Source organism: Notolabrus celidotus, chromosome 24, assembly GCF_009762535.1.
Source record: "Notolabrus celidotus isolate fNotCel1 chromosome 24, fNotCel1.pri, whole genome shotgun sequence".
Taxonomy (NCBI): domain Eukaryota; kingdom Metazoa; phylum Chordata; class Actinopteri; order Labriformes; family Labridae; genus Notolabrus; species Notolabrus celidotus.
The window spans coordinates 11,256,121-11,279,187 of NC_048295.1; the positions used below are offsets into that span (position 1 = coordinate 11,256,121).

Sequence of the window (23,067 nt, forward strand, 5' to 3'; positions counted from 1 at the left end):
TTAACCACAGTTTTGAGGTCCTGTGTGTAACATAAGGTGTATGTTTCTGTTTATGTTACCACTATCTAAGTGTGTGTCTCTGTCTATGGTGCTGAATCCGGAGCTATGAGCTGCTGTCCATGGTTTAACCGTGATTTTTCTTGTACATATGTATAGTTTTTTTTAATGAAAAATGGTCTTGGTAGCTTTTGTTGGCTATTCAGAGGCATCCTTGTCATTTTCAGCCAGTTTTTGAACCATTCAAAAACTACTCACAGCAGCTTTAAGTAGGGTCTTAAATAATAATATGAATATTAGGTGGGATATTTACCATTTTCCTCTTAGCTTTAACATTATAGCTGTTTTTATTCCGTACATGTTGGAATCCGAATGGTAACTCCTTCACTACAGTGTTGCATTGTCATGCACATCACTCCCCTTTGTCGCAATCCTGTCCTGTTCTGTCAGCAACAACTTATCTCACTTGCTCTTCACGCACAAGCATCCTGACAATCCATTGTTGACAAGTGCCGTTCTATCAGGTACACATACAAATCAAACAAGGTGACAGGTGCTTCCAAGCTGGAACTGTGCTGGGGCCCGATTTGGTTTGCGAGACACATCCAAATGCAACCAGACCCCGGTGATGGAGTTTCTGACAAACACCAAATACGCTCAAGTCATCACATGGGTGTTAATTTGATGGGTGACATTTGTATCAGTTTTCTGTGCCTCGTCTTGAATACGCTGCATTGTCAAAGCGACAGAGGAGAGTGGTGAGAGCGAGGTTACCCTAGAGGAGCACGATAAGCACTCCGAGAGAGAGTGGCGTCATCTGCAGACTCAGCCAACCTCTGAGGGGTTTTGAATCAGACTGTGATGTCAAGTGTATACTTTAATTTCACTAAAGTTTTCAAAGGGGTTTAACCTTTGGGAGGCTCAGCTCTCTGCAAATGGGACTTGAGATGACTGAGTAATGAGATCAAAGAGGTAATGACAGTGCTATGAATAAGTTATGTTCCCTAACAAGGAGTGTGTCTGTGCATGATTTTATCGGCGTGTTTGCGACATCATGACATCATTTCATAGGTAGGTTAGGGTTAGGCACATGGCCCCTGTGATGATTACAGGCTCGAGTTGTTTTTTGTTTTGACAGATTTCCACAGGAGTTCATTTTCTGTAGATGGAACTCTAGCATCAAGCTGATAAGACAGGTCTTCACAGGGAAAAAAAACACAGCATAGGTTGTCTGTTAGAGCTCTTAAAGTGTGCTGTGTTTACATCATCTTGTCAAGACACTGTATTATAGCTGTGCGCATAATGACTACCATCTCCAGGTCGTAATGACAGCATTGGTGGACTGTGAAAGCTCCAACGTGTTGCTTATGTAACCTCCATGTAAGACGTCATTATATATAAGACTTACAGCTGAAACCAGAGGTTTAAATACACTGTATAAAAAGACACAATCTATTTTTCTCACTGTCTGACATCAAATCAGACTTTCTTTTTGCTAAATGTCAGAATAATGAGAGAGATAATTGATTAGAGATTTTAAATGCCACTTGTTCACAAATGTCTTCCTGACCTGATAGAAGTATCAGGGAATCGTCTGATAACTAGAGGTGCATTTTGACCAAGAGACACAGATGACACCATAGAAGCAGACGGACAGGCAGGTGTCATTATGAGCAACACAACAGTTAGCCTGTTAGCATGGAAGAGACTCAGCTGGTGCTGTTTTAGATGGTGCTATACTTCATCACAGACGTTTTAACACGGCTTTAAAATCCTTTTGGACTCAAAAAGCCGTGGCAGAGATCGGCCGGTGTTTTGGTTTAAATGGCGACCCTGTTAACTGGAGACTCTCAGTAATTCACATAAATTCCCATGGAAAGTCCAACTTGGAACATTTCCAGAATCCCCCAGATTAACTTCCCATGGAAATTTACTGGAAATTTCCCACCCCTTTTCAACCCTACCTATTACCAAACAAATCTCCAGAGCTTCATCATGTAATGACTTACAATATAAGTGTATCACCCTTAGGATTCATGTCACAGAGGAGAGTCTTATTCATATGCTAATTGAGTTTTTAGTCAGCTGGGTTTATGGCCTGCAGGATGACAGACAGTTTGACATCTCTCATGCCTTACAGGAGCCACGCACGCCGAATTTGTATTCTATTAAAGACGCCGCACAAGAAAGGAAGATGTAATGTGGCAGTACCATATGCCAAAATTGCTAACAATGTCTGCTCCACATTGGGCTTTTTTTTTTCTTTTTTTTTTGTCTTTATGAATGTTCAGCGGCATCACTCAAGTGCTTGAAGCACCCCTAAAAATAATCCAACACTCTTTTTTTTTTTTTTTTTTCGCCTTTTGATTAACGGCGCCACACTCTCGTACATTTAAAAAGACACTTAAGACCGAAGGACCCAACCCGCCGCGGGAGACCCAGGCCAGGGGACGAGCCAAGGAACCCAGACCGGAAGCAAGCAGGTACCGCCGGAGCACCCAGGGCGACCCCCTGGTCACCCAGTAGGAGGAAAGGGGGGCGAGGGGGGAGAGATCCCGCAGCCCCTCCAAGGGACACCCCCACAACACCGCCCCCACAGCCCCCCAAGACGGAGCCAAAGGAGCCACCAGGGCCGAGGGGGCCCGGCACCAGGAGCAGACAGCCAGGCAGACGGGCAGGACCAGGACCAGAGCCCACCAACCGGCGCGCCGGAGCGGAGGGAGGGCAGAGGCGGCAGGGCCAATCCCACCTGCCCCCCCCAGACGGCCCGACCACTCCCCCCACCCACGCCCCCCACCCACGCCCTGCGACTGATGGACCAGGCCGCGGGGGCATGGAGGGACACCGCAATGGCTGCCGTAGTAACACCCCCCCCAGCTGCGCACCACCCCACCCCCCCAAGAGGACCGCGAGGGAACCCCGGGAAACCCGGCCCCGAGGGCCGCCGCGGACCAGGCCCCCACAGGGGAGGGGGCAGCAGGGGGGTGGAGGGTGACAGGGACACCAGCCACCCACCCAGCCCCGATGGGCCCCCAACGAGTAGGGCCGAGCCAAACACCAAGGCCCCGCCAAACCTGATCTGTGTGTGTGTGATATGATTTGAATTTTGTTTTGTTTGTTTTTTTTTGTTGTATGTATGTTTGCTAGTGAGGTGGATTAAAATAGGGGGGGCAGGAGGGGAGGCGGGAGAGAGGGGGGAGAGCCGTAGTGCACTACTGCATCACAATCCGCCCCCCCCCCCCCCCCCCCCCCCCCCCCGTGTAAAACCCGCCCCCCCCGACCCTATATCTTTACCTATATCAGTATCTAGTGAGGTGCATTAAAATAGGGGGGGGGGGGGTTGGGGGGGCGGGAGAGAGGGGGGAGAGCCGCAGCGCACTACTGCACCACAATCTGCCCCCCCCCCCCCCCGATATAAAACCGGTCCACCCAACCCACACCCCCCACTTCAAGCGCGGTGTCATTCAATGTCAAAATCACATTCAAAGCAGAGAATGCGAGGGCAAAAAAGGAACGCCACAGAGGCTGGAATAATGGCTTTGTGTGTGACGAGCATTTTGAAAAGGGTAGTTGTACTTCAGTGTGTGCTTGGGAATTGTTCCCAGCTGGTAAATGTGCTGTTTCAAATGATGAATTAGTGCATTCCATTAAGTTTCGTCTGATACGTAGAAGTGCTAAAGGATTACACGGATTAACCGGAGTGACAGAATGTCGCCATGATGTCATCTCGGGACAAACCCTGGAGCCGCTCCATGCACAGTGACACAGCGGAGGGCACAACATGGTGACTCTACATCCAACAGAACCTTATTTGAACTTGAAGCAGAGTGACCTTATGAAGTTGAAAAGCGCCGCTTAAGGGAAGATCTGGAATTTACGGCGAGTTTCCCCCCCCTGTGGAAAACAGATGATGCTTTTTCAGCTGTGTTCCAGCATCTCAACGCGCGATATCAAGATAAATCAGCTGTAAATGCATCCACTCCTTGCTCAAATAAAACCCCTATCTAGTCCACGGAAAGGGGAAGCCTCATCTTCAGCGGTCCTTTGAGGGATTTATCTTGACTACATGTATTCTTTGGAAGCCGCCGCCACCGCCGCCGCCTTGGCTCTCATCTACAGAGTGCTGCGGTACAAGAGGCGAATAAAAATGCAAGTTTGACATGTCTGATCTTCGTGAGGGGGCCTGAGAGCAGCTTTGAATGTTTCTCTCCCTGTCAGCACTAAAGCACTGTATTGCTGTAAGGGCTTTGTAAGCAATTCTGTCTAAACTATTAACATTTGTGGATTAGTTTCAGAGAAATACAAATCTGGAAAGGAAAGGAAAGGAAGCGGTGTGTGACACCAGTCGGTGAGTTTCTGTGTTTTTCCGGTGGCTGCAATCTCTTCCTTTAACACCATTGCAAGGACATTGACTTCCACAGCTGAATACTCCCTGGAGGGATTAATAAGATATGGCTTGAATAGGCCTTGCAGGCAAATTGAGGCCCTTGGATCGACCTGGCTCAGCATTTGAAGGAGAACACGACTAAGCTTTTACACTCTCTTTCTACTCTGTGTTTAAAACCCCTTTTGTCGACTTTATGCTGTGTTTAATACACGAATCAAAGTCATACCGTCTGCATTTTTAAGATAATGTGAAAAATGTTGTCCACGTTTTTCACATGCCGTGTTGCGTCTGGACTCACCCTTGCGTACATTGATATCTTGGTGTTATCAGTAATTCAGCGGCTACTTCAGGGGCATTGATTGGAGTTCCCTTAAGTTTAAGTGTTCATAGAATTCAAAATAGACTCTTTACGGATGAAACAAAACACTTAACCCAAAGTTCAATACATCCCTTATTATTGTGGTTGTAGTTTCCAGATCAGTTCAAGCCTGATGTCCGGGGTCCAATATTTTAAGTCCAGAACATGGGGTTCTTTTTCCCATCATTTCTGCCAACCATGCATTAGCCCACTTTTCACCCAACAGCTATAACCAGTAAGAAAGCCAGTTAATAATATGATAGAAATTGATTAAATAGATGTATGGTATGCATTGACTAATTTAATATCGTGGGTCTGAAATGTCATGGGGCCAGCACCTAACCCTACCTAGGAATGAGGCACCATTCCTGGGTACATTGACCTCCAGCTGAGACCCTAACCCTAACCCTCCAGAGCTCTAGGGCTCAGCACCCGCCAACCTTACCCAGGGATGAGGCACTGTTCCTGGGTACAGTGATCTCCAGCTGAGACCCTAACCCTAACCCTAACCCTCCAGAGCTCCTGGGCCCAGCACATACCAACCTTACCCAGGGATGAGGCACTATTCCTGGGTACATTGACCTCCGGCTGAGACCCTAACCCTAACCTTCCAGAGCTCCAGGGCCCAGCACCTACCAACCTTAACCCAGGGATGAGGCACTATTCCTGGGTACACTGGGCTCCATCTGGACCCCTAACCCTAACCCTAACCCTAACCCTATAGAGCTCAAGTGCCCAGCACCCACCAACCTTACCCAGGAAAGAAGCACTATTCCTGGGGACAGTGACCTCCGGCTGAGACCCTTACCCTAACCCTAACCCTCCAGAGCTCCAGGGCCCATCACCTACCAACCTTACCCAGGGATGAGGCACTATTCCTGGGTACACTGGGCTCCATCTGGACCCCTAACCCTAACCCTAACCATATAGAGCTCCAGGGCCCAGCACTAACCAAACGTACCCAGGAATGAAGCACTATTTCTGGGGACAGTGACCTCCGGCTGAGACCCTAACCCTAACCCTAACCTTCCAGAGCTCCAGGGCTCAGCACCCACCAACCTTACCCAGGGATGAGGCACTATTCCTGTGTACAGTGACCTCCGGCTGAGACCCTAACCCTAACCCTCCAGAGCTCCAGGGCTCATCACCTACCAACCTTACCCAGGGATGAGGCACTATTCCTGGGTACACTGGGCTCCATCTGGACCCCTAACCCAACTTCAGCTGGGGATCTAAACGGCCAACAAATAGGGTTTAGGCACCTGCCCCATGTGCTGAGGATCTAGTAGTCCTTGTCGCAGTTATCCCTGTTTTGTCTCCAGGCCGTGAAGAATAGAAGTAAATATTTACAATAAAATCAAATACAATCTGAAATATCAGAAAAATAAAATAAAAATGAAATATGATATAAGAGGACAGAATAAAATAAATAAAAATGATGCTCAAACAATGCTCATAGTGGTAATAATGCTGTCCTGGGCTACAGGGAAATGACTCAAAGTTAAAAGCCAGATTGGATTAATGAATTCTATCATACATTAGGTGTGACCACAGCAACTCCACCTATCACAAAGCCCTGTACATACCCTCTTTATGTCAGCTCCCCTCAGCTTCAGCACCTTGTGATTGGATATTAACAAGAGAAAGGAGGTTTTTCATCCCAACACCTGGACTAGCAGGCACGCACAAACAGAACCAATTCAGAGACATATAATTCATGGAAGCTACTTTTCGGAAGCAAAGAAAAATTTTAACATGTGTTGAACCATGCTGTGCCGAAATGTTCAATATCTTGTTGACAACTGTGGCATGCCGAGTACACTCAATACGAATCTACGGTCAGAACATCAGGGTTTAGTCGTCGCTCACTGCCAGCTGTAAAATGCATTTCTCATTCAAGCTGCTCTGATCTCTGAAAAAGGAAGGCATATTTTTCAAGCTTGACCTCAAACCATTATGCTTTCTACTATTTCTTAGACATACATTCCAAAGGCTGCAAAAAAAAGTCTGCTTTTGTGCTCGTTCCTCTAAAGAACACAAAGTCAAATATCTCCCAGCGTGTCATAAAAACAGCCGCTTGTGACTTTGAAGCTGCATCCAGTAGTGAGGACTGCTTATAATGGTTGTTTACATGTACAAGCTGTCATTCAATCTTGGCATCAACAAAGTGGAACACATCAGAAAGGAATACAAACTTGTTCACTATAGTGAACAAAAGGACTCCAAATGGGAGGAAAGACCCGGATGAACTCTAGGAGTGTTTATTATCTCGACAAGTCCAAAGTCTTGTGTTGGAGCAAACAAATCCAATCCATTTGGGCTCCAATTTATTGCCACTTATCAGGATCAGGTCTGCAGTGGTTGCCAGTAAAGCAAATCCTTCAAGCTCTTCTTCCCGGCTACTGACTAAAGCTCTGATCCCAGTGGATTCCAAAGTGTCCACAGGCCTGATGCTATAATCCCCCCAGTGTGTTCTAGATAAGCCCCGGGTCTCCTCTAAGTTGGGCATGGCAGGAATACGTTCAAGGGGAGGCAGGCCAATCAAACAAGATGTCTGAAACACCTGAACTGGGGTCTCCTGAGAAGGGAAAGGAGTTGTAGGAGGTTGAAGCAGTCTGATTGTCGAGCCTCTTGGGATCCAAAGATCTCATAGGCTGGATTGGTACTTAAGCCAGACAACTGGGGTTTGTTGGCATACATACATACATAATGTTTGTCCCTTAATAGGTGGATTTATCTAATTGTTGGGCCCATGACTAAACCCTTATATATGTCTTTGACCTCCTCACTGGGGGTGTTGATTGGGCCGAAAGAGTGCTGGTATTCCATTAGCTCTGTTAATCAAACGGTTATCTGAGGCGTTCTTCAACCGGAGGAACTCTACCCCTGAACTACGTGCGTTTCGACCGGTGGACCCAGCCCCTGGGTGCTAAAAGACCCCGGAACTCTTAGTCGAAATGCACCTAAAGTGTAATACCCAAAGGGGATCATGATCTCCTCGGCCCCTTTGTTGGGAAACCGTCTGGAGAACTGCTACCAAAAAGAGGCTTTACATTGCTATAGATAGGGTCTATAGCAGGGTATTTCAACCCAAAGTACCAGGAACTACTTAATGCTTCCAGCACCCCGCTGTTGTATGTTTCCACTACAGCCTGAAACCCTGTGAAGATCATGCAAATTCAAGATTTAGAGATTACTAATCCATGGTAGTTATTTCATAATCTCCCTCTATCTGTCCGCCAAGCTCTCTGTTCAGCTTGTGTTTGTGTCCAGTCTGATCTCTCTTACTCCCTCTTCTATGTGTGTGTGTGTGTGTGTGTGTGTGCACATAGCTTCAAGTATTTAATATGTAAATCTAATGTTTTTCAATGCGAATAAGATCGTCTTCCGGCCCTGCCCTCCAAAGTTCCTGGAACTTTAGAAAGTGGAAAGTACCACCCCATGAGCAAGGACTTTCCAAAGTGTACATCAAGTACCCTGGAACCCAAATTAGACCTGCTCCTGCGACACTAGGGTGGAGTTTGCACGAGTACACAAGCTACAGCTCAGGAATTCATGACATCTCGCCCACATCCATCCATCCCTCCGCCCCCCCCCTCCCCTCCCCTCCTTGCATCATGGGCAGGGTTGCATTGGGATAAGCAAATTAGTCACGCTCCCCAGTGACGTTCTCCAGCTCCTCATCGGGGATCCCCAGGCGTTCCCAGGCCCAGATGGGATGTGTTTTCTCTCCAGCATACTCCAGGACTACCCTTGGGTCTTCTACCAGTTGGACATACTTGGAAAAAAAAAAAAAAAAAAAGACACCCCCCAGGAGGCATCCTGATCAGACGCGGGGGTCTGAGCTGGCTTCTTTGGATGCAGAGGAGCAGTGGCTGTTCTCCAAGGTCCCTCAGGAAACCTTGGCTGCTTACCCTGGCTCTGAGGCTGCGATAGGGGGATAAGATGTTGCCCACATGGCTTGTGCATAAATATGCATCAGTGTGCACAGCTATGATGCAAACACTGCATCTAAAAAACTGAATAAATCACAGCTCTATGGCGCCACAAACGGCCCAATCTCGAGCAATTGCTGTCACACTAGTGGAGGATACAAGTCAACCTACCATTAAGAACTATATAACACCCCTAATCCCCAAAAATCTGTCAGGCACCTACATATTTTCAACATTTTTGCCTTAATCGTGATGGGATTAGTCCAAAATGAATGCATTGTCTTTTTAATCACATGCTTTTTTGTCCCTTCTGGCACACCGTAGCTTAGCTGCCGCATTGTCTTCCTGCTTCCCACTGCTGCCAAGTAGAAAATAACAACACCACTTTGCTTTTGAATGCCACATTTCACTATAACAATGACTTTTGGCCAGTCTGTTGATTTCTACTCCATCGGTTGGGTTGATGGTAGCGCCCAATCAGGGGCCGAAGCTTGAGGGAACCCTATTTAGAAGTGAAAGGGCTATTGGTGGTTTCTACCCAAGGCTCTAGTCAGACAAAATTAAAGCATCTGAAGCTAAGCTAGTGTTGGGGGAATGGTGGGAATTTGGTTTGAGTGCAACTAGCTTGAAACCAATTATAAACGTCAATTATTTCATGTTTTGGTCTCACATCCACTCGTAAAAGGAATTGTAGGTCACTGAAAACTGAAGTTCAGTCAGACCAGCTCCCTGCCCTTCCATGTGCCTACATGGAATGCCAAAGCCTGAGGCAGGGAGAGCACACTTCCCATCTCATTCATCTACATAGACAAGGCAAGTTTATTCATAAAGCACCATTCATACAAAGAGCAATTCAAAGTGCTTTACAGAGTTAAAAACAACCTGAAAGGCTAATGCGGGGAGAGCATCAGTCAAGACTTCTCTGAGCGGGCTAAAGTAGTTTAAATAGAACGCCTGATTTTGCTTTTTGCAAGTGGAAGCTTAACGTAATCAGCTGAGCTGTCAGCTGAGGGGGCTGACGTAAAGATTAGCTGATGTTCTGTCAGCCAAGCTTGCCTGCCTGAACTCACGCCAGTCGCAATTTTTCAAAAATGTCTTCAAAGGTTGGGTGGTATGGCACTGTCCTGGGAGATCCCTGCCCCTCTGTGTGTCCAAGTGGAATGCCAAAGCCTGAGGCAGGGAGAGTACACTCCCCTTCTCTTTCATGTGCAAACATGAAAAGCCAAGGCAGGAAGAGCAGCAGTAAAGACTTCCCTGGGCGGGCTAAAGCAGTTTAAATAGAACACCTGATTTTGCTATTTGCTAGTGGGTGTATGGATTTAATCAGCTGAGACGTCAGCTGATGGAACAAACGTTAAAATTAGCTGATGATCTGTCAGCCGGGTTTAATTTCATGGCCTGCCTTAATTTGCAATATACTCAATTTTGCAGAAAATTTCTTTGAAGGTTGAGATTTCTGAAATCTTGTTGTCGACAAGGCAGGGAGAGCATCAGCAACAGCTTATGTTAAAATTAGCTGATGTTCTGTCAGCCGAGCTTGCCTGCCTGAACTACTGATTGGTTCAAGTTTTCAAAAAATGCCTTTTCAGGTTGAGATTTCTGAATTTTTTTTTTGGGTGTTTTCATGTGAACAGCTTAAAATATCTGACGTACATTGGTACGATAATTTTTATTCATATGTAGTGTCCATACGGCTTTGTTTACGTGTGCTCTGTAAACAAACGCCAAAGTACTACCAGTCCAAAAAGACCACGACCTGCTGTCCCTTTTCTAAATTGGCTATTTTTTAAACTTAAACTTGACAGAAGTCAGGCCGACAGAGTTTTCACTCCACCTGTAAGCTCCCTGTATCAGTTAAATGTTGTTCTCTATCATAAGCCCTCAACCCAAGAGGATTCTGGGAGATCAAGATCAGGGAAAGTCAAACCGAGCTCGGTGATAACGCTGTTTGTTTTTCCTTGGCCGCACGCACCCTCACACACTGTGAGATGAGAGTGTATTAATTGTCACCCGCTGGCAACTTTAGACTGCTACACACACACACACACACACCGGCACACACACACACACTTACACTTGACTGGCTGTTCCAAAGTCACCTGCTGCACCATCTCTCCCCAGGTCTACCCCTCTCTGCTCTGTCTCTCTCTTTCCCTCTTTCACGCTTCCTTCCTCACCTTTGCACCTCTCTCCGCCACCACCACCGCCTCCTACCAAATGATACACACACACACACTCTCACACACACACACACACACACACACACAGATGATGCCAAACACCGCCTCCTTCTCATGTCTGGGCAAGGACACAGTCAAGCTGACTCACCCAGAATTGAGCTGTCATCTGTGTCACCTCGGGCTCGTGTGTGTTTCAATGTGTGCTTTCCGTGCGCTGCGTATGTGTGTGTGTGTGTGTATGTGTGTGTGTGTGTGTGTGAGCAAGCGTCACCTTGGGCTGGGAGTGTACTGTGGGAGGTTACTGTCAACATGCACAAGCTGGGGTGTACGGGCAGAGGCACAGGACTTGATTCGATCATCATCGCCGAGACAGAGGGAACATGACTAATGGATCTGTGTGTGTGTGTGTGTGTGTTTGAGAGAGTCCTCCTGATTTTAGAGAGAACATACCCTCCTCCTACACACACACACAGTGCAAACACACTTTTGGGACACATGAAGAGAGGCAGAGCAGGGTCACAAATATGATTTATTAAAGAGAATAATTATTAAGGAGAGGCGAGTTAAACTCCAGCCTGAGGGGGGGGAATTAAATCAGAAGGGTTGAGAGTTATCCGGCCCCTGAATGCATCACGAAATCCCACCTGGTAAGAGAAGACTAACCGATTCAGCGCTCTGCTTGTGCCTTGTGTTTTTTCCTCACACACACACACACACACACACATACAATCATACACGAAGGCATCTGGGCAACAGACAGGCCTATTAGCCCACAGGGCCCCGCAGTGCCAAAATAACAACTGCAGCATATGCCTGCGTAATAATTGCATTAATGTTGTACATGTCTCTCCGGAGGGGGGGAGGGGAGGGGTGGATGGTGGGGTGGGGGGGCTGCGGTCGGAGACTTGGGGGAAATTAAAGCTTGTTCTCGAAAGCATGAAATTAGAATTTAGTAAATGTTGGAATGGGAGAGGGTTCGGCTAATGATCACTAACTGCACAGTAATGGATGAAGAGCTCGTTTCCAGAGTGCTTGATGTTTTTGCTGGGAATTCGATCATTACCTGGAGCCGGGGAGTTAATGTCTTTATGCCGAGTGCGGAGCCACCGAAATGTTGGTGCGGTGTCGACGTCAGCGCAATAAATCCCACAAATGGTTCCCCGAGTTCATGCAAAATGGGACTGTGATTATTAAATACAGTTTCCTACCCTGCAGGGGGGCCCTGGTTAGAATAAGCATGCAGACCAGTGGAATATCTAGCAGAGCTCATGAGTTCTGCTGATGTGAAGGAGTGTGGTATGAGGGGTTCAACTGACTGACAGGTGGATGAACTGGGCGGGGCCAAGGTCAACAGAAGGTTAGTTGAAGTTGGTATAATAAAGCCCCATTCAGAAACTAGGTCTGCTTGGGGTAGCAAATCAAAGTAATCCATGAGGGAACTCAGATTAAATTAAATTTACAAAGTTTTTCTCTCAGAATTGTAAGATTAATGCTGAGTGCTGAGATTAAAGTCAGAATTATAAGATTAAAGTCAAAATTATGAGATTTAAGGCGGTATAATGAGATTAAAGTCAGAATTTAAAAGCTGCAGTTGTCAGGTTAAAGCCAGGATTCTGAGATTATAGTTAGAAATATGAGATTAAATTAAGAATTACAGATTAAAATAAAAATTGTGAGATTAAAGTCAGAATAAGAAGATAAATGAAAATTATGAGATTTACGTCAGAGTTGTGAGATTATAGTGTGAATTGTGAGATTATAGTCAGAATTTAGAAACCAGAATTGTGAGATTAAAGTCAGATTTATGAGATTATAATCAGAATTATGAGATTAAAGTCAGATTTATGAGATTATAATCAGAATTATGAGATTAAAGTCAGATTTATGAGATTATAATCAGAATTATGAGATTAAAGTCAGATTTATGAGATTATAATCAGAATTGTGAGATTAAAATCAGAATTTAAAAATCAGAATTATGAGATTGAAGTCAGAATTATTAGATTAAAGTTAGAGTTATGAGATTAAGGTGAGAATTCTGAGATTAAAATCAGAATTATGAGATTAAAGTCAAAATTCTGAGATTTAAATGGTTATAATGAGATTAAAGTCAGAATTTAAAAGCTACAGTTGTCAGGTTAAAGCAAGGATTCTGAGATTATAGTTAGAAATATGAGATTAAATTAAGAATTACACAATGAAATATCTAATAAAAATTGTGAGATAAAAGTCAAAATAAGATTGAAGTCAAAATTATGAGTTTAAAGTCAGAGTTATGAGATTATAGTGTGAATTATGAGATTAAAGTCAGAATTATGAGATTTAAGCCAGAATTGTGAGATTAAAGTCAGAATTTAAAAATCTGAATTATGAGATTAAAGTCAGAATTATGAGATTAAAGTCAGAATTATGAGATTAAAGTTAGAGTTATGAGATTAAGGTGAGAATTCTGAGATTAAAGTAAGAATTACGAGATTAAAATCAGAATTACGAGATTAAAATCAGAATTCTGAGATTAAAATCAGAATTACGAGATTAAAATCAGAATTCTGAGATTAAAATCAGAATTCTGAGCAATAAATCAGAATTCTGAGATTAAAGTCAGATTTACGAGATTAAAATCAGAATTACGAGATTAAAATCAGAATTCTGAGATTAAAATCAGAATTCTGAGATTAAAATCAGAATTCTGAGCAATAAATCAGAATTCTGAGATTAAAGTCAGAATTTAAAAATCAGAATAATGAGATTAAAGTTAGAACTAGGGGATTAAAGTGAGAATACTGAGATTAAAGTCAGAAATACGAGATAAAAATAACATTTTGATTCAGAATTTTAAGAAAACAGTCAGAATTCTGACTTTAATCTCAAAAATAAATTAAGAAATGCCAGATGAAAAAAATACATTGGCCTAAGCTAAAAAGAGAGAGGGATGGAGGGAGATACAGAGAGAGAGGATAGAGGTGAGATGGATAGTAGTAGTTGTAGCAGCTGGAGTCTGGAACTTCCATAGCTGCAGGTTGTTTTAGGCAGCGATCCAGAGGAACCTACGGGACAAGGGAGCTCAGGGACTCCAGAGAGGTCTATACAACAAGTACAAGTGGTCTGGTTACAATTTTACTCCAGGGCCAAATCTGGCCTGCAGGTAATCTCAGAGTGGCCCCAATGAGACCTTGAACATATTTGAACAGCATAATCAATGTGCATGAAAGTAGCTTGCAAGTAGCTTGCAAGTTCAGACCATGTTTAGTGGCCTAGCTTTCAAAAATGTTGAAAAAAGCGACAAGGGAAAAAAAGTCCTTTAACAGGCAGAAACCTCCAGCAGGACCAGACTCATGTTAGACCACGTTGGAGAGAGGGAGAGAGGGATAGAGGGAGATGGATAGTAGTTGTAGTAGCTGGAGTCTGGCACGTCCACTGCAGCAGGTCGTCTTCGGCAGAGATACAGAGGAACCTACGGGACAAGGGAGCTCAGGGACTCCATGAAGATCTATACAATAACACAAAGTGATCTGGTTACAGTTTTACTCCAGGGCCGGCCCATCCAATTGGCCAAATCCGGCTCACATGCAACCTCCAAGTGGCCTTGACCCGGATACATGGATGCAATATTCAGGACAGTACTCATAGAAGTAGTCGCATTGAGACAATCAGAACATGTAGGCATCACTTTGAAATGCACCCAAGTTTCCAAATACGACCAAAGTACAGAGTTGCATACCAATATTCAATTCTTGTGTTTTCGTGCATTCAAAAATCAGCATCCATTAGTGTTTCAACACGCAGGAAAAACATCGGTGTGGACTAATTTGAAGCTCAGCGGTCTGGACAATAAGGAAAAGACCATCTTGGTATCTATTCATATTCATCTATCTGTGCCTCCCCAGCATGCCAGAGTCGTTTTCCACAAATCCATACGTCTTCTTCCCCACGTCTGACATTAACGAGTCTCCAGCCTTTTCCAACAATCACCGTCTGCCTCAGCACGCCAGCAGATGCAGCCCTAATATGCATGTGTGTTCTGCGCCTTGGCTGCCAAGATCTGCAGCAGATGTTCGTGATGGTAAACATGTCAGGTTTTAGAAATACATCAAATTGTAACAGCAACATATTATTTGTAGCTCTGGCAGAACGCCCCCCCTCCCCAGACTCCCCTGTGACATGTGGAGAGAGGGGAAACTTCATACAGATTTTGGGATGCTGTCAATTATTCATGCTTTGGAATGACTTCAGCTGTATCTGGGTTTTAATTTTCTCTGGTCAATACATTTAACATTTTGCTTCATGAAGCTTTGTTTGGATTAATTCATGACGAGGTATTTAAATATGATTTATTGAAGTGAGTGAGGTGTACTGAAAGAGTTACATGTGTCTGCCATAGATTATAGATATGTAATCTCAGTGGCATCACCTACTGGTCCTGCTGGAGGTTTCTGCCTGTTAGAGGACGTTTTAACTAGGCCACTAAACATGGTCTGAATGTTTCCAACACAACTTCCTGATCAGTACTGAGCATGTGCAACTCTCTACAAGGTCTTATTGGGGCCACTCTGAGATTACCTGCAGGCCAGATTTGGCCCTGGAGTAAAATTGTAACCAGACCACTTGTACTTGTTGTATAGACCTCTCTGAAGTCCCTGAGCTCCCTTGTCTCGTAGGTTCCTCTGGATTGCTGCCCAAAACAACATGCAGCTATGGAAGTTCCAGACTCCAGCTGCTACAACTACTATCCATCTCACCTCTATCCTCTCTCTCTTTATGTCCCTCCATCCCTCTCTCCAACGTGGTCTAACATGAGTCTGGTCCTGCTGGAGGTTTCTGCCTGTTAAAGGACGTTTTAACTAGGCCACTAAACATGGTCTGAATGTTTCCAACACAACTTCCTGATCAGTACTGAGCATGTGCAACTCTCTACAAGGTCTTATTGGGGCCACTCTGAGATTACCTGCAGGCCAGATTTGGCCCTGGAGTAAAATTGTAACCAGACCACTTGTACTCGTTGTATAGACCTCTCTGGAGTCCCTGAGCTCCCTTGTCCCGTAGGTTCCTCTGTATCGCTCCTGAAGACAACCTGCTGCTATGGACATGCCAGACTCCAGTGGCTACAACTACTACTATCCATCTCACCTCTATCCTCTCTCTCTGTATCTCCCTCTATCCCTCTCTCCAACGTGGTCTAACATGAGTCTGGTCCTGCTGGAGGTTTCTGCCTGTTCAAGGACGTTTTAACTAGGCCACTAAACATGGTCTGAATGTTTCCAACACAACTTCCTGATCAGTACTGAGCATGTGCAACTCTCTACAAAGATTGGAATGAAGTAAGATGTCTCACTCTCAAGCTAATTTCATGCACACTGATTATGCTGTTCAAGTATGTTCAAGGTCTTGTTGGGGGACATCTGCAGGCCAGATTTGGCCTGGGGGGGGCACTAATTGGATAGGCCAGCCTGAGAGTCAAATTGTAACCAGACCACTTGTACCTGTTATATAGACCTCTCTGGAGTCCCTGAGCTCCCTTGTCTCGTAGGTTCCTCTGTATCCCTGCCAAAGACGACCTCCTGCTACAACTACTACTATCCGTCTGGTCCTGCTGGAGGTTTCTGCCTGTTAGGCAGTTTGTCCTTGCCACTGTAACTTGCTAAATGCTGCAAAGTGCTCTGCTCATGGTGGATTAAGATGAGATCAGACTGAGTCCTGTCTGTGAAATGGGACTGGATCTTATCCAGTCTTGATGTTGGGTCAAAATCTGGTTCTGACATAAAATGTAGTCGTCTGCATAAAAAGAGATTCATTCTCAAGGCAAATACGTGTATCTTAAAACTGTCTTTAAGACCCAGAATCTCTGCATCACCTCTGCAAACTCAGTCTATAGTTGCCACAAATCATTATGGAAGAGAGTGCCATAACACACCTCATACTCATTGATTGGTTGAGGCAATAGAAACATTCAATAATTGGTGTCAGGTCTCCACTTTCAAGCCGTCCAGAGCTCCATCATTCATGATAGATCTCGCCTCCGAAGCACTGATGGCGTAAGCTCACTTTTGAACTGACATTAAATGCTTATTTGTATGTAGGCTATGCTTTTGAATCCAATCCCATCCCACCCCCAGAAGCCAAAGTGTAACTCGAATTCAAAATCCATCTAAGACTACCACGAAACCGCCTCTGGAAATATACAGACGTCTGGTTTTCACAGTAGAATATTTCTGCTTAAAGAATTTAGACACAGTTGTGCTGCCAGGAGAAGCTGTGCTGTCTCTGTGTACAGCCACACCCTCTTAATAAGACACAGAAATCATCCTGATTGTTCAATTCTAACAGATTCTTCTTACCTTTTGGATCGGGCCAATCATCTCGCAGCAGTCGGCTCAAGCATCCTTCGACTTCCACCAACCACCCGGCTTCATCTGCATATGTATGATCTGAGTGTCATACATATGCATCATATCGTATACTTGTAAACACAGCTCTGGGAAAAAAAGAAGAAAAAAAAAAGAGCACCACATCAAAAACATGTTTATTCCCCCGCTTCTATTTCAAGGTTCATGTAGAAGTAAAATCAACAACTTTGAGATAGTTGGATGCAGCATCACTCCGGATGTCTCTGCATCCAAGAAAAAATGATGTAGGTGTTTGATTTTGCAGAAAATGTCAACTGGTCAAGGTAGAAAGATGTAGTATTTGTTTAAAACAAAAAGTCACTTCTCCACCACAAGTTCCAGAGAGTACCAGGAACTTTTAGTCACAGGGAGTAACAGGATCTTGAAGTACTAACTATTTAATTACAATAACTTTTCTACAAGTAACTAAATTGTACTGTGGCCGACTGTTACAGTTCCATGAAGTACTTGGAGCTTCTAATACCAGGAAGTACCAGGAACTTTTGGTACCAGGAATTTGTAGTTCCAGGACGTACCAGGAACTCTTCATTACAATAACTTTTCTTCAAGTAACTTAATGGTACTGTGGCCCATTGTTGATCAGTTCCAGGAACCAGGACATTTAAGTTCCAGAAGTACCATGAGCTTGTAGTTCCAGGAAGTACCAGGAAGTTAAAGTTCCAGGAGCTTTTAAATACAACAACCAAGTAGATAAATGGTACTGTGACCCAATGTGGTTAAGGTCCAGAAAGTACCAGGAATTCGTAATTCAGGAAGTACAAGGAATTTTTAGTTCCAGGTATTACCAGGATATTTTAGTTTCAGGAAGTACTTGGGATTTCTAATTCAAAGAAGTACCAGGAACTTTTAGTTTCAGTGATTACCAGGATCTTTCAGTTTCGGGAAGTACTTGGGATAACTGATTCCAGGAAGTACTAGGAACCTTTAATTACAACAAATACCAGTACCAGGAGCTTGCAGTTGCAGGGAGTAGCAGGATCTTTTAGATTCAGGAAGTACTTGGGATTTCTAATTCAAAGAAGTACAAGGAACTTTTAGTTTCAGTGATTACCAGGATATTTTAGTTTCAGGAAGTACTTGGGATTTCTAATTCAAAAAAGTACCAGGAACTTTTAGTTTCAGGAAGTACTTTGAATTTCTAATTCAAAGAATTACCAGGATCTTTTAGTTTCAGTGATTACCAGGATCTTTTAGTTGCAGGAAGTACTTTGGATTTCTAATTCAAAGAAGTACCAGGAACTTTTAGTTCCAGTGATTACCAGTATCTTTTAGATTCAGGAAGTACTTGGGATATCGTATTCAAAGAAGTACCAGGAACTTTTAGTTTCAGAAAGTACTTGGGATATCTAATTCAAAGAAGTACCAGGAACTTTTAGTTTCAGTGATTACCAGGTTCTTTAAGTTTCAGGAAGTACTTGGGATAACTAATTCCAAGAAGTACTAGGAACCTTTAATTACAACAAATACCAGTACCAGGAGCTTGCAGTCGCAGGGAGTAGCAGAAACATTGAGTACCAAATATTTAATAACACAAAAGTAACTAAATTGTACTGTTACAAGTGTTGCTTAGTTCCAGGGAGTACCAGGAACTTTTAGCTCCAGGAAGTACCAGGGGGTAGTGTGGGCAGTGTGGTATAGACCTCTCTGGAGTCCCTGAGATGTTACTTCTATTATTGGTACATCTTTATAACCCCAGAACCAGAACTCCTTGACCCAAGAGTGTTTCTCTGTCTGTCATGCTTTGTCTTGATTGACAAGCGTTTACAGTCCAGGTGACAAAGAAACATGCAACAACAGGGATGAAATTGAAATGTACCATCACAGTGAAAGTGCTGGTAAATGTCAAACCCTCCTAATTATTGGCTCTGTAATAGTTCACTTATCAGCAGCAGCTCAAAAAATGACACAAATATTCCCGCTGTGTAGCTAATGCAGTGCCTCTGACTTCAGACGGAGGAAAAACACACATTGGGGTTTACTTCTGTGTTTATTTTTCTAATCAGAGGATGACAAGCTGACACAAATAACTAGCTGGGAGCTCGTGTAAAATCCTCGCCTTGCTGTATCCAAATGAGCTTGTTTTGACTATACAGAATTATTGCGGCGAGGAAAACTCGCTCCGAGGGCATTTTAATATCCTGTCTTTATGACGAAGCATTTAGCATGGTGAGGTAGACGGTTGCAGGTATGGCAGGCGAGCCTCCCCCCCCCCTTAAAGATTCCATTTAGTGGCAACATCACCTTGTGAAGTTATAAATTGTTTTTATGCCCCGCGGCTAAACATAATGAAGATTCAAAGCGTACCAGGGAACCCAATGGTGTGTGTCCGCATACTCACACATGCAATGGAACCACCAGGCATGCACACACACACTCTTTTACATACCCAGACACTAGCCCTGCTGCACACATCTCTTTGCCTGGTGGACATTCATTAGGATGCAGAGTGGAGGGATAATGTGGTTTAAGCAATCAAGGAGCTGGCAGACCTGTTCCCCTGCTGAATTAAAGATAAGTCCAAACACCTTGAGAGACCAGATTATAGGCCCATATGTGGATTTGACCCAAAACAGCTGAACCCGTCTGTGTGTGTGTGTGTTTGTACAGTATGTGCATGTGTGTCCATGAGCCAATTTGGAGAATTTGACAGCATGCATGTGGATTAGAGGGAGCAATGGGAGAATCCGCTATTAACGTGGCATGAAATCCACTGCACACACATGCTTTATCTTATATGTTACATATTCTTGATACTGTCATGATGAATATAACAGATTTTTTTTAAAAGGGGGAATAGAAAATTGAATTTCTGGCGTTTTCTTTTTTCATTTCATGTCATTTTCATAGGTGAGTGTGCCTGAAATTGCACTTTTCAGAGACCTGATTTACTCACAAACAGTGCTAAATCATAATGTAATTTTAACAGGCAGAAACCTCAAGCAGGACCAAACTCATTGGTGGACAGTCATCTGCCTTTGGGACATCCTTTTGGCTTTAAAGTGCCAAATTACATCAAATTGAAGTTACTAACCATAGACCTTTCTGGAGTCCCTGAGCTCCCTTGTCTCGTAGGTCCCTCTGAGCTGCCGTAGACGTCCTCCTGCTGTGGACGTTCCAGACTCCAGCAGCAACCGACTCTCTCTTATTCTCCTCTATCCCTCTTTCCAGACCCAACTCGGTCTCCTAGATGGCTGTCTAACATGAGTCTGGTCCTGCTCAAGGTTTCTGCCTGTTGTTGTGATTTGGTGCAATACAAATGAAAATTGATCGATGGATTGAGTCTGTTGTGGACTGGCGATAGTACCAAACTATAGGTCTTCAGAATGTGTAGTAATTCTCCCTCTATACCTCTCTCCCTCTCTCCAACGTGGTCTAGCATGAGTCTGGTCCTGCTGGAGGTTTCTGCCTGTTAAAGGACGTTTTTTTCCTTGTCGCTTTTTTCAACATTTTTGAAACTTAGCAACAATTAGTTAGTAATTCAGCCACAGTGGAGCCAAGTGGAGGAAGGTGGGAACTACAGAGACCATCGTCCAATCAACTAGCTCGGCTTCTAACTGGTTTTAACAGGTGACATCACAGCCCTCCTGTCCTCTCTTCCCAACTCTGGCTTCCTCTGCGTTTTAGATTTTAAGATTTTAACTACATTGCAGAAATGCTCACAAATAATGAGCCATTTCATAACTATTTTGTCAAATCAAATTTTATTTGATTATTTATTGTTTTAATGTATTTTTTTCCTGTTTATTATGTTAATGTTCCTAATTTATCCTTTTCACTTTTTCAAATTTTTCCCAATTGTCCTCTCATTCATTTGAACCATGCTTTTGTTTGTCAAAGCACTTTGTAAACATTTGTTTTTAAAGGTGCTATATAAATAAAGTTATTAATATTATCATTATTATCTGTTGTGGTCTGCTTGCTGCCTCAGTTGGACAAAAATGGCGGACACTCGCTCCCCTTGCATCAAGAAAGGAGAAAGAAGAAAAGGCGACTGGCAAAAAATTCAGCAATATGCAGACGATGCAATCCTGTGGTGAATACAAATTACACTATATTACCAAAAGTATTCGCTCACCTGCCTTGACTCACATATGCACTTAAGTGCCATCCCATTCCTAACCCATAGGGTTCAATATGATGTCGGTCCACCTGTTGCAGCTATTACAGCTTCAACTCTTCTGGGAAGGCTGTCCACAAGGTTGAGGAGTGTGTTTATAGGAATTTTTGACCATTCTTCCAAAAGCGCATTGGTGAGGTCACCCAAAGGTGTTCTATCGGGTTCAGGTCAGGACTCTGTGCAGGCCAGTCAAGTTCATCCACACCAGACTCTGTCATCCATGTCTTTATGGACCTTGCTGTGTGCACTGGTGCACAGTCATGTTGGAAGAGGAAGGGGCCCGCTCTAAACTGTTCCCACAAGGTTGGGAGCATGGAATCAGTATCCTGAGGCATTCAAAGTTCCTTTCACTGGAACTAAGGGGCCAAGCCCAGCTCCTGAAAAACAAACCCCACACCATAATTCCTCCTCCACCAAATTTCACACTTGGCACAATGCAGTCCGAAATGTACCGTTCTCCTGGCAACCTCCAAACCCAGACACGTCCATCAGATTGCCAGATGGAAAAGCGTGATTCATCACTCCAGAGAACGCGTCTCCACTGCTCTATGGTCCAGTGGCGGCGTGCTTTGCACCACTGCATCCGATGCTTTGCATTGCACTTGGTGATGCATGGCTTGGATGCAGCTGCTCCTGTACTTGGGCTAATCTGAAAGCCACATGAAGTTTGGAGCTCTGTAGCAATTGACTGTGCAGAAAGTCGGCGACCTCTTTGCACTATGCGCCTCAGCATCCACTGACCCCTCTCCGTCAGTTTACATGGCCTACCACTTTGTTGCTGAGTTGCTGTTGTTCCCAAACTCTTCCATTCTCTTATAATAAAGCTGACAGTTGACTGTGGAATATTTAGGAGCTAGGAAATTTCACGACTGGATTTGTTGCACAGGTGGCATCCTATGACAGTTCCACGCTGGAATTCACTGAGCTCCTGAGAGCGGACCATTCTTTCAGGCCAGGCCAAGTGATTAGGACACCTGATTCTGATCATTTGGATGGGTGAGCGAATACTTTTGGTAATGTAGTGTATATGCAAAGCCATTTGGACAAATCGTCACCGGGATTAAATCCAGACAAGTCAAACGAAAGGAAAGCGGCTACAAAAGGCATTGATGCTACTTGTTTGTTTAAAGTGTTGACACAACTCCAAGTTGAAGAAGTAAGGAGTGAAGGGGAAGGACAGTTGTCCTTATAGTGCCTTGTGTTCTGCAAAAATCAGGACATAAATGCAAGCTGGTAATTGAATTAGAAACCTGAACTTGGAGGCAGGGTTTAGTCCAGTCCAAATAAGGGTGGATACTTCATAACCACTCACATAAAGGCCTTCTTACTTGATTTAATTGCTTGGACACCTGTGCCACTAAAAACTCATTCCCTGCATTTCTGCTGCAGCACTGTGAGCTCCCCTCTTCCCACAATCCCCTCTATTCTTCCACAGAGCACAAAACACACACGCACAGCACAGCCAGTCAAACGTCTACTCACAAAAGCACCCCGTGGAGACACAGTGGGACCCGGCAGCGCGGCAGCAAAAGCACCACTGCAGTGTTATTTAAAGCATTTAACGTGCCATTTGCTCCAATACACTACGAGACTGTCCTTGTTTTATATAAGAATGTTAATTTATGGTAAAAAAAAATCAGAAACTGGCACACAGGTTACCTTGGAAACAAGCCCCAAGTGCTGTGTCTA

The 23,067-nt window shown here is 44.2% G+C and overlaps 1 long non-coding RNA gene across 1 annotated transcript in view; it reads right to left on the bottom strand.

Moving 5' to 3' along the window:
• Positions 1-23,067, bottom strand: part of LOC117808388 — a 63,390-nt gene that overhangs the window by 16,144 nt on the left and 24,179 nt on the right. The window contains exon 2 of the long non-coding RNA XR_004630285.1: positions 17,193-17,329. This is a non-coding gene — a long non-coding RNA (uncharacterized LOC117808388). The remainder of the gene's footprint in view (positions 1-17,192; positions 17,330-23,067) is intronic.